Source organism: Acomys minous, assembly GCF_964271855.1.
Source record: "Acomys minous genome assembly, chromosome: 15".
In the NCBI taxonomy this organism is placed as follows: Eukaryota; Metazoa; Chordata; class Mammalia; order Rodentia; family Muridae; genus Acomys; species Acomys minous.
This window is the reverse complement of record NC_140497.1, coordinates 1,373,571-1,385,858: the sequence shown is the minus strand read 5'-3', so window position 1 is coordinate 1,385,858 and position 12,288 is coordinate 1,373,571. Positions and strand designations below refer to the sequence as shown.

General features: G+C 39.5%; 1 long non-coding RNA gene across 4 annotated transcripts in view; it reads right to left on the bottom strand.

The window, feature by feature from the left end:
* Positions 1 to 12,288, bottom strand: part of LOC311583977 — a 144,505-nt gene that overhangs the window by 79,457 nt on the left and 52,760 nt on the right. For all 4 annotated transcript variants that reach the window (XR_014774736.1, XR_014774737.1, XR_014774738.1 and 1 more), the window contains exon 3: positions 12,029 to 12,108. This is a non-coding gene — a long non-coding RNA (uncharacterized lncRNA). The remainder of the gene's footprint in view (positions 1 to 12,028; positions 12,109 to 12,288) is intronic.

Genomic DNA, 12,288 nt, shown 5'->3' with positions numbered 1-12,288 from the left:
GCGTGTGTGCGCGCGCACACACACACACACATATGTTGGCTAACAATGCTCCCTTGAAGAGCCACAGACCATCTTTTAAAAAGCTCCTAGTTACCGCCCAATGTAAAAGATAAATCATATTGTTGAAAACACAGTATATTTTTACATAGGACCCAGAGGCTCCCAAGTTTTATCTGGCCTGAAAATGACTGCCCTAAGGACTAGCTTTCATAGAATCAGAAATGTTCATACAAGAAGTGTTTCAAAGGAGAAACAATAGTCTTACCTAGCTATGATGCCCAGGAACCACAACAATGACTAATGTGGCAAGATAATTCTAATGGTGTATTAGTGGCAAGCATATCTTGATTGTAACCCACAGCTCTCTGACTGGATGTAAGATCACCACAAATGGAAAATCATGACCAATACAAGAAACCTAGTCAACTACCTCGTGCTAGAAAAGCCACCTACAACTATCACTTTCCTAAACCACTTTACTAAGCCCAACTACATTCTAGAGAGTTGTCACTACAGCCTCAAATGATTGAAGAGCTAACCACTCAGCAAGGACACTTCTCACTGAAAAAAATAGAGACCATTACAGAAAACACAACCAATTAAAATGGATGTATATCCCACTCCCAACTGATACATCTGCACCACAGCTCCTGCATTACAGAAGATGGGGCAGAGTCAATAGAGCAGGGAGTTCCATTTGCTGGAAAACTGGAATGTTAGAGGATCTACATAGATGAAGTCTCACAAACATGGTAACCGATGAAAGACCTAAACCACTACTACCAAGCCAATAAAGACGCTAATGTCCACCAGGAAAGCTCCTAAGGAGGCTTCAACCCTTGGCAATCAACTGTAAGCAAATAAGGGATGTGACAGGAGGAGAAAAATCTTCCTTAAAGAGCAGCACAGAATTTGTTATACAACGCCAAATAGACCTGAAAACATCTACCACCACGACCAACAACAACCACAACAAAAATAAAATATGACCATGAATGTACGAGTATGAAAAAGCACATGGGGGCCTACGTGGGATGATTGGGGTGGGAGAGGAGGGATAGATGATGTAATTGTATTATAATCTCAAAAATATTTTAAAAGACATATCATGAGACTAAATACTGAAGCTTATCTCATCTGTAAGTCAATTTAAAAGCAAATTCTAAAATTATGTGGTAATTAAGTCTGACTAGTGAGAACTGCATGATCTAGGTACATGTCACATGTGTGTTGCATGTATGTGATGTCTAAAGTCAGTCTATGATTTAAAATACAGTTTAAGCAAGGAAATGTGTCAATGGTATTTTTCTATTTTTGTGCAACAAACTACCCCAAGGTGAGTGTCTCAGAATTTCTGAAGGTCAAAGTCTGGGTGCTGTTCAAACTGGTCTGGTACTCAGGGTCTCTAAGCTTCAGTGACGATCTCATCTGAAGGTCCCTCTGCATGTCCCAGATTTCATTTCATTCTGGCTACGGAATTAAAGTTTTTACATCTCTAGAGTTATACACAACGCCCTGATAAAGTGTACTGTCCACATTCCTGGTACACTGCTTCCCATATATCAAGTGAACCTCTCTCATTTATTTGGCCTGATGTTTTTATTTCATTTTCAAATATTTTCCAGGCCAAATCACACTCATCCAGCTTAATTTCCCTTTAGATTTGACAAAAGTCACCTCATCTGAGATTTTAGATACAGGTACAAATTTGTTCTCTTTGCAATATACAAAAATATAGTCAGGAGTGTACCATCCCACTCCACGTTTGTTATAAGCTGTTGTTGCAAGCAACCTAGAACTCCTGACTCTCAAAGGCAGAGACTACACACTGTGTGAGACTTTGTGGTCTCTCCCCAAATTCCACCTTGGATAAAGTATAAAACAACAAAGAACTTTGGGCTTAGTATTTTTTATGTTAGATGATACCTAATTTGAGTACTTCAATGCTACTTAGAATCATTTGCTTTTAGAATTAAGATTTCTATATTACAGTGATAAGGCAAGGTATGAATGGGTCTCTGAATTTCAATATTTAGTTAGCCTCTGTGAACACATCAGTGATTTCAGAAGTCAGTAAGTCCTCTCTTCTTGTCATCTTTGTTCTAGGAGTCAGTCCAAAATAGTTGTCTCAGAACAAAGAAACGGGACAGTCATTTTTGTTTAATTGCAGACCTCTTCAGTGCTTGTGGCTAGATTATATCTACCAAAATTTGAAAAAGATCCTCAACTTCTAAATGCTTTCTGCTCAAAGGATGTGCCTCAGATCCTCAGCGTCTCGTGGAAGTCTTCACATGCAGAATGTCAGTGTTCCATGTTGATTCACTGTTACAGTTTTAAGACTAAGATGTGTGTATGCTTCTCAGTGCCTGAGAATTCTCTGGGAAAATCATGTTTTGTTTTCACATTCACTTATATGTAGGCGGCATTAACTACGTTCACCCTCAGCAGTTAATTTGGAAAAGCATTTTCCGGCAAAGCTTTCCAAGTTCTTTTTTTTTCCCCAAGTTCTTTTAAAATACGTAATTACAACCACTGAAGTCACGTCACCAATGTCTGTGCCTCTGTTTCTCTTTTCCGTCTGCAGATCTTCTGTTTTGATTGCTTCGTTCACAGATCTCATGACATCGCTTCTCCCTTCCTACAGCCTGAGATAAAATTTTCATTAAACAGTAAAATGGTCTGGAAATGCCACATTAGCCAGTAGATGAGATGTATGTGGATATATGTTCAGTCTGTCAAAATAGTATTTTAAATTTCATTACTTACTATAAAGTGGCAAGAAGGGAGAGTAGTATGACATATGTTCCTTGTTGTTACAGGGGTGCCTGCACTTAGCACACAGCACACAGCACTACAGCTGTATGTCTTTGTGACCATGTTGCAATTATTTGAAATCATATTTCTATTTCTTAGGCTAAGAAAATTTTCAGATATATTAAAAGCTCATATTATATGATAAGTACACATGAGACTCAATATTTGGTCCAAAAAAACCATTAAACTCTATTTAAGAGTTTTAATAATAAGACAGAGCTAGCATCATTTAAATTAGCTCTATCCATATTCCAGCTCATGATGATTTTGCGGTAATATTTTCACAATAAACTATATTTAAAATCAGAAAGAAGTTCAATGTGATAATTTTATATTAATTTTCTGAAAAGATGAATGCGTTCAAAATCAGCAGTGCCATGTACTGCCCAAAAGTCCCTTGATATCAGTTATTGTTCATTTGCTGCCTTTCTTTGAAGCCAAGGCAGATTAGAATGCCTTGTGTAAATGTCATTTGTTTTTTAACTTCCTCAGAAGAGGGCATAAGATGAGAGCTGCACTCAAGCTTTACAAATATATGGCACTGGCTGAGCCCAGAGCATTTCTATCTAAATATCCCTTGGTCTAGGCCTGGAAACTTCTAGCAACCATACAATCTAATCTTCTGCAAGCCCAGACCTTGAAGGTTCCAGCCTTTGTCTGCAACCTAGGCCTAGAATGTTTTCAGCCTCCAAGACTTACTGCTCAAATACTCACCCTTTCTAGCTCTTTCTGAACTCTGGTTAACTGGATCAACTCAGCTGTTTTGGCTTAAAACTTCTCTGCAAGATGACTGACTCAAAGTGACGACTTTCAGCTTCTTGCTGAATTGCTCAATATTGAAAAACTGTGTCTGAACTCCACAAAGTGAACTGCACCAAACTGTACTAAACTGTACTGAATTCTTAAAGTCTACTGTACTGTCTCCATGACTTCTGCTCCCTCTCTGTGTGCTGATCTTAAATAGCTTCTCTTTTTTGCCTGTTCTCATGAGAGTTGGATGTATCCTATCTCTGACTTATTCTGTCAAATCATTCTCTGATTTTTTACTTTGTCTGCTCTTCATTAGACTGCATTGTTTGGAATTAAAGGTGTGTCCTATCTGTCTTCAAGCCAGAAGGATTAAAGGTATGTCCTGTCTATATTCCAGCCAAATCACACAGACCTGGGTCTTTGGATGTGATCCTTGGCCAGAACAATCATGTTGCTGGATTGAAATTCCTCTACAAGATACATTATTCTTGCCAAGCAGGAGGAGGGGTTCCAAGGGAGAATAGGAAGGCTCAGACCACAAACAGCCTGAAGTGTAGTTGCAGCTGAGGGCCTTCCCTTTAACCAGGCTGCTTTTCTATCTTGAGGGATGTCACAGTGTGAGGACAGTTGTGCTTACAGTATACTTGGGTTTTCTTAAGTGGTCCTCTATATTTTATGATGAAGAATCCTGACTGGCACAGTATGCAAGGCAAGCCAAGTTACAAGCAGCCATGATAGCCAAGCAGATAGTGTGGTAAGTATAATAAGGAATATGGCACCACCAAACCTTTAAAGGCAACCCGAAATGTCCAAAGATCTTGAAGGATGGGGAATCTGGCAACAGTGTTCAGGACTGATTAGAAGATTCTAAAACAATGTAAGTCATTGCAGAACTTTATTAAGATTGTAAAAACTTGGATGCTTTAAAAATATTATATTTTGTATTACATGGAAAAGAGCCACATAGATTTTATTACAACATGACGTGATTTTTAACGATGCCATAGATAGTAATATATTACATCCTATCAATATTTTAAAATAGGTAGGCTTACCAATTTACCTTACATGGCTGATGTTAAAAGACAACATCTTCATTAGCTCTTCAGTCAGAACATCCACTCAGCTATCTGGCTCTGAGCACTGTGGTACTCTCTTTGTCGTGTTTTGGTATAATATATATTGTTTGTGTTTACACACATGTAAAAACCAACGAACCTTCTTCTTTTGGAAGTCCATTCTGACCACATAATTCGGAAAGAACATTTTCAAAACAATTTTGAAAGTTTTTAGTCTTTTGAATCATAGAGCAACTCAGTATAATTATTTCAAATAATTTCAAGTACAATTATTACTCATAATTACCACATTTTCCAAGTAGGATAGCATTTATAAAGAGAAACATTTAAATACACTTATTTCAAGCAGGTTTCTTGAAAGTGAGCCCAGTGTTATAGAGCAACATGTGTTCAGGCTGGTAGAGCAAAGAGTCAAGAAAACAGAAGAATCAATGAACTTGAATTGGATCCAGGAGAGTCATTTGAAAAAAAAAAGTGATAGATAAGTCTTAGAATTTCACAGATGTCTAAGAAAAGCCTTAAGAAACTGGATATGAAAGGGATCAAGAGTATACTGTTGAAGATATGCAAAGATATGAATGAAGGTGAACTAAAAGATGGGGAAGAAGTATGAGCCAAGAGCACGAGGGTTTTCACCTGGGCTGTCGTGTGTTCCTTCTGTACTGAACTAAGAGTAAATCTCCCAAACAAAGACACAGCAAGGATACAGTGTCAGAAGGATGCAGTAGATAAATCAGTTTGAAAGTCACACGGAGGAATGGAGAGCAGGGAGTTAAACACAATATACAATGTTCTTTTCTAAACCGTAGTCAGCATTTTACAAGCAAGAGCATAAGTATCCTTAGAAAATCCAAAACGTGACAACATGACCTGTGGTATTCTATGTCCCTCTGCATATACCCATGGAGGGCTGCCAGGAGATGCATTTCCAAGAGCATTCCCCAACTTTCAGTCTTGCCAGGTCATGGATGTATTTTGACCACAGCCCCAAGTATCCAAGAGCATAAGAGGAGGCTATTCAAGAGAATATATGCTACTTTGAGGCATGGTGACACACACTTACAAGTCCACCCATTGGAAAGTGGTGGTAGATGTGCAGCCAGTTCGATTCCAGCCTCAGTAAGAATGCCAGTACAGAGCCAGCTTGAGCTACATGGGGTGTGTGGGGGGGGTGTTGTCTCAGAAAACAAGAAACAAGAATTTTTATTGTAATTCTATAATAAAAAATAGTACTAAATCACTGGAGAGTATGTAACATGGAAGGAAACCATAGATGGACAAGCCTGGCAGAGGAAATAGAATTAATAGACCAGATAGATTACGGATTTAAAAGATGATAAATATTGTTAATTAATAGCATTTGATAATGAAAATACAACATAAAAATATTCTTTTTTTATTAAAATCAGGCTCTGTAACTGAACCAATAATTCTTTTTAAAAATATTTTATTAATTTATTCATATTACATCTCAATTGTTAGTCCATCCCTTGTATCCTTCCATTCCTCCCTCCCTCCCGCTTCCTCCCTGCTCCCCTCCCCTATGTCTGTGACTGAGGGTACCTCCTTCCCCTGTATATGTTCATAGGGTATCGAGTCTCTTCTTGGTGACCTGTTATCCTTCCTCTGAGTGCCACCAGGCCTCCCCATCAAGGGGACATGGTCAAAAATGGGGCATCAGAGCTTGTATGAAAGTCAGACTTCCCTCTCCACTCAACGGTGGAGAATGTCCTGTCCCTCGGCTAGGTCTGGGTAGGGGTTTGCATTTACTGCCTATATTTTCCTTGGCTGTTACAATAGTTTGAGCAAGACCCCAGGACCCAGATCCCATAAAAATATTTTGAAAAAACAATTGAACATTCGACATATGACAAGTATGTTATTTGAAAGAAAAGACCCAGTGGATTGGGTAGGTGAGGAAATGGACCACATTATCACATAAGTAAGACACTGAAAGCAGAGAATGATCCCAGAAACACATACAAGTAGTGACATTAAATTCAACGATGATGGAGAGGACAAGAGATGTTTTCGCATTAATAACATAAGAGTCCCATGAGTTCAGACACTAAGACTTGTGGAGGGACTAACTCATTTTGAAACACAAATTACTGATGCTTCTCTAGTATGTGAATAATCAGATGAAAACTCACAGCAAATGATCCCATTGCATTGCATATGGAAGACAAAATAAAAACACATTCACTACAGTTGAATGAATTTTAAAATACCAGAAACAAGGAAATAATCTGTCAGAAAACAACCAGATTGCCAAAGTGCAAGGAGTAAGATGTGCACTGGTCATATTAACAGTATTATAGACAGGATGAAGAATCTCAAATCCAGAGAGAAAGAGACGTTCCAACACCTTCTATCTGCCCAAACTTCTCTTCAATACAGGTGAAATGCAAATGTGTCTCAGTATGAAGACTCATATCAACTAAGGCAGGAAGTTCACAAATTTAAAAAAAAAAGCTAATTTGGGCTGCACAGGGAGAATGTGTTTTTAAAAAATGATGAAGCAACAATCAACTAATACAGAAAGACAATATTTAGAATAAATATGGGAAAGACTACTTATAGAAATGAAATAATTTAAGACAGCCTCCACATGGTGAGACGTCAGTTTAAAGAGGAATTATTTCAGTTTGTGCTTTCAGAGGTTTCCACATAGGATCAGTGGGAGTCTTTGCTTTGCACCTGAGGCAGCAAGAGTCTACAGGAGGATGGTGCTTACTCAGTGCCGTGCAGGGAATAGAAGTATGTAAGGGGCTGGGGACAAGGTCTATCTTTCCAGAGCCTTCAGCCAATGATTTTCTTCCTCCAACCAGATTCAACTTCCCAGTTTTGACCACCTAACAATAGCTAATTATATTGTGAACCTGTAGAAATTCATCCATCATTAACACAAAGTATAGCAAGAGACGGATCTAGTAACTTTTCCAGAAGTCAGTCAACTGTCAACTGAGCCCTGACACTATGAGCCTGTGGGGGATGTTTCAGGTTCACAGAACAGCACTTCCTTTCTAAAACTGTGCTCACACAGTCCTGCTGGCAGTAACTCCTGCCCCATCCATCGGTCTGACCTTATAGCATGAGCACTACCCTAGGAAACAGCATTTCTGTTTTTCCCTGTCCTCTGTCACCAAGTCCTGCTACTTAGAAAATCTTAATGACTTGTGTCTGTGGCCCAAATCAGACAGTTGATTTATTCTACCATTTTAAAAAGTACTTTGTGCATTTTCTACCTATCTGGTTTTTGGCAGAGAAAAAGTTTTTCATCTTACTTAATAGTATAATTTCCAGGTCAAGAAAAGGTAAATTAGGTAATGAGGACAATTGAGTGTGTAAAAGTATCTTTTATTCGCCAGAAGTAATTGCTCTCTCAGAGGCTTACTGCTGAATGTGCTCAGCCTTTCTAGTTCTTGCTGAACTTTTGATGGCTAGTTCAACTCAGATGTTCTGGCTCATAACTTCTCTCCAAGCTGACTGATACAATTTGGCTTCTCTCAGCTTATCACTGAATTGCTCTGCTTTGCCTCAAACAGACTCTAGCAATCTGTTCTAGTCTTCTGCCTCCATATTCTCTGGCTTCAACTGCCTCGGCTGACCTGCACTGAACTGCATAAATTCAGGAGCAAAGCCAGTTCCACTGCACTGAATTCACTGCACTGATTCCCAACTTACTGACAGACAGAGTGACTCCCAAGTGACTGACTGACTGACTGACTCTCAACTGAACTGATGCTCAACTGAATTGCTGGAACTGACTCAACTGCTAGGAACTCTACTGATCTCTTAAATGACTGTCACAGATATGAGGACAGGTCACAGAGATCAGCGAAGAAAGAGTGAGTAGTCAGTCAATGTAGGGCACAGTTAGTTGGGCGTCAGTGAGCTGAGATGTAAAGCCATACAGTGTGTCTGTAGTTGTTAAGGGCATTTGGTTGCAAGATATGTTGCTATGACAATCATGTAAACACAATGGCTTTATCCCTGGGAAATTTATGATTAAACTTTCCCGAGTATTGTTTAAGAAATAATAATCAGGTTAGGCTGACCACTGCTTGGATATTAAGTGATATTTGCTACATGCCTTATTGTAGGTTATATAGAACTATTTATATTTCTTTGTTAGATTCTTTTCTTGCTTTGTTGATTTTTAAAGGCTCTATTGATTGTAAAGATGAGAAAACTGTGATGTAATTTGTAATAAAAAAAAACTGAATTTTACTTTAAATAAAGTAATGGGGTTGGCCCAAGAAGACAAGGAAAGCAGAAGAAAAATAAAGTTCTCCTGGGCTAGAAGACCTTTCAGTTTCCACTGCATTTATGCCGGGGATTTAGTATTTCTTTTCTCCTCTTTTCTTCAATCATTCCTCAACTAGTTCCTCTAGATAGTTGTTCAACCAGCAGCTGCTTTCCCTTAACCAGCTCCTCCTCATCTGCTCAATTCTCCTTACTACAGAACCACCAAGACTTTCTCTTCTCTCTTCCCAAAGCTGATCTATGGGAAATTACCTCTCTTTCCTGTCCCTTCTTGTGAGAGTTGGGCATAGCCTATATCTGACTCAGTCTGTCAAATCATTCTCTCGTTCAGCACTCTGTCTGCCCCTCAATTAGATGTCACTTTCAAACATGGCTGCTTCCTTCTGGGAACAAACCTCACCTTCATTGTCAGAGGTTAAAGGTGTGTACTAAGGGTGTGTCTGTATTCCAGCCAGTTCATGCTGTAATTCAGAGCAGGGCACCTGCATTTCAGCTAGATCCTACAGACCTAGAAGGTCTTTAGATATGGTCCCTTGCCTGAGCAGCCATATTGTTAGATTAAAATTCTTCTATATGAGTGTAGCCAGCATTTACTACTTTGTGGGTTCTTCTTTTTGCCACCCCTTTTCTTCTACCCTAACACTAGATAAGAGAACAAAAAAGACAGGAAAGAAAAGTGATCCCTGAATAAAGTCTGAGGCTGGAAAGTGGCCAACATTATCAACAGACTACTTCACGCTGATTGAGAGTATCAAGTTCTTTGTGGCAAATTTGATCTTCACATCAGGATATCTAATTTCTTCCTGTTGCTTCTTCTTGTGCCCATGACTGCTTAACAAACTGCAATGAATGAACAACCAATCAACCATCTAAAATGCTTCTTGTGGCCTTGGCATTTATATATCCTTTGAAAAGTTTAAAAAATTCTGAATGTCATACAATCACAGAAACTGTCTGAAGCTGGAAAAATCATGTCTCTGCATGGCAAGGAAAACAAGGCAAATCGTAGTCAGCTACTGTGAAGCAGCCCTATATCCCCCACACCTGGTGTTAAAACAAAAGCATATTCTTATGTATTTCTGTTATTTCTTTTAAAGAAACCAAAATTCCAAAATTGTCGCTATAGTTGTAGGTTGGCAAAAAGACATGTGGGACATAAAGAGGAAAAGATAAACAGGGGGAGGTAACATGGAAAAGAGGGTTGGTGAGTTGAGGCCAGGCTAGGCACTAGAGTGTACTTTGCTTAAAATGATATAACATCTAATACTTCTTTTTTTTTTCCTCCTTTATTAATTTATTCTTGTTACATCTCAATGGTTATCCCATCCCTTGTATCCTCCCATTCTTCCCTCCCTCCCAATTTCCCCTTATTCCCCTCCCCTATGACTGTTCCTGAGGGGGATTACCTCCCCCTCTATATGAACATAGGGTATCAAGTCTCTTCTTGGTAACTTGCTGTCCTTCCTCTGATTGCCACCAGGTCTCCCTGTCCAGGGGACATGGTCAAAGGTGAGGCACCAGAGTATGTGAGAAAGTCATATCCCACTCTCCACTCTACTGTGGGGAGTGTTCTGTCCATTGGCTAGATCTGGGTAGGGGCTTAAGGTTTACCGCCTGTATTGTCCTTGGCTGGTGCCTTAGTTTGAACGGGTGTTAGTTAAAAATAAGGTTCTTCAAAGATACAGGCACACTCCCTTCTGTGCTTCCCCCTATATCTTGGAGGAAAATCCTACTCTATCTCCAGAAAATCTTACCCTAAGACTCTATCTTTTTTCTAATACATCTACTTTGTTTCTATCAAGACTCTTTATAACTCACAATTACAGTATTCTATAATACATAAAAAGAGAACCATTTCATTCTTATATTCCCAATAAGGTTCCACACAACTTGAATGCAAGACTCATCTTCTTCTTGACTTCTTTTTTTCAAAAATCAACACAAAAGAATAGAGGATAAACACTGTTTTCTTATTCTACAAGCTCTGATTTAAAGGGCCACATTCATTCTTAAAGGGACCAATTTATTCATGTGATACTCTTTGATTCAATAGGACAAGTACATTTTATATCAGATTAGTTGGGGATATAAAATCCTTAATATACCATCTCAATGCTATAATGTAGCTCTCCCTCATCCCCTGGGGCTTTGGCCACCAGTCCTCAGGAAAAAGGGACCAGAAGCAATACACTAGGGGTTCAGTGGCCTGTGCGCATGAATGGAAACACCTTCCAGGACCAGCTTCTTGGATGCAGATCAGTCTTATTCAGGGTGAATGAGGGTTATATAGAATGTTGGGGAAGAGGTAGCGATATCTAGGGTGAGCAAAGGTCTTTGGCTGAAGAGCTAAGGTACTGAGATTTCTCATTTACATGGCGAGGCATTCCAGGAATCCCAGGTGCTTGCTGAATCAGTTCTTATTGGAAGAAAGGGACTTGGACCTGAAATTTCCCTAAGGACTACATGGCATTTCTCAGGTAGAGGGTGTGGGGGTCCTGGATTCCAAGGCAGAGAAGAGGAAGCCTTGGCAACAAAGGAAGTTCTCCATTTTATGCCCATTTCAGGGCTTTCCTGATACTATAGCACTGTGTAGTCCTTTTCTTGGTTTTTCACTCTCATTCATTTTATACGTGACCCATAGTAATGATTGGAAAATGCATTATTAAGATTTAGTTCCATATCCATCATCACTAGGGGAGCCGAGAAAGCCCTGTATGTTTTAAAATGTGCAGTCACACAATTTTCCTCTAGAGCACGATGCCACTTTCACCCTCCATCCCTGTCTGTGGGTGATACAGGTGAGGGTGCCTTTGTCTAAAGTTTCCTATTACATCACCTTCAGTTAACAAGCGTAGGAATGAAGGGTGACTTCTTGTCTACTGTGCATTTGCTCGTGATTTTTACAGCCCAGCCTCTTTGAAGTAACAGTCTCTATTCTCCCAAAGCAATAACCATACTCGTGGTTATACGGACTCTGAAACACGGCCATGTGCTCATTACACAGACAGCACCATCAAGAAGAGATGGGAAGGGAGACTGGAGAGTAGTAAACACTGCAAGACATTGTTGATTTGCAGCTACAATGAAAGCCCTCTTCCGTCCTGCCAAAGACTTACCATAAAGCATGCTCTCCAAGTCTAGGGGTATTTCTCCTGGCACCAGATGCTTTCAGCACCACTTTCACTGCGTTCTGGAACTGAGGACAGAATAAGAAAATGATTTGAGTGATTATTTTCTCTATTCTCCAAAAGGAAGCTACTTAGCAGTGCCATTCTATGTACGTAGGAGGATGTTCACTCATCACTGACAATGGGCACCTCAGAGGGTTAGGACTGAATTGTCACATGGAAAAATGAGTTGAGGAAGAAAAAACCCT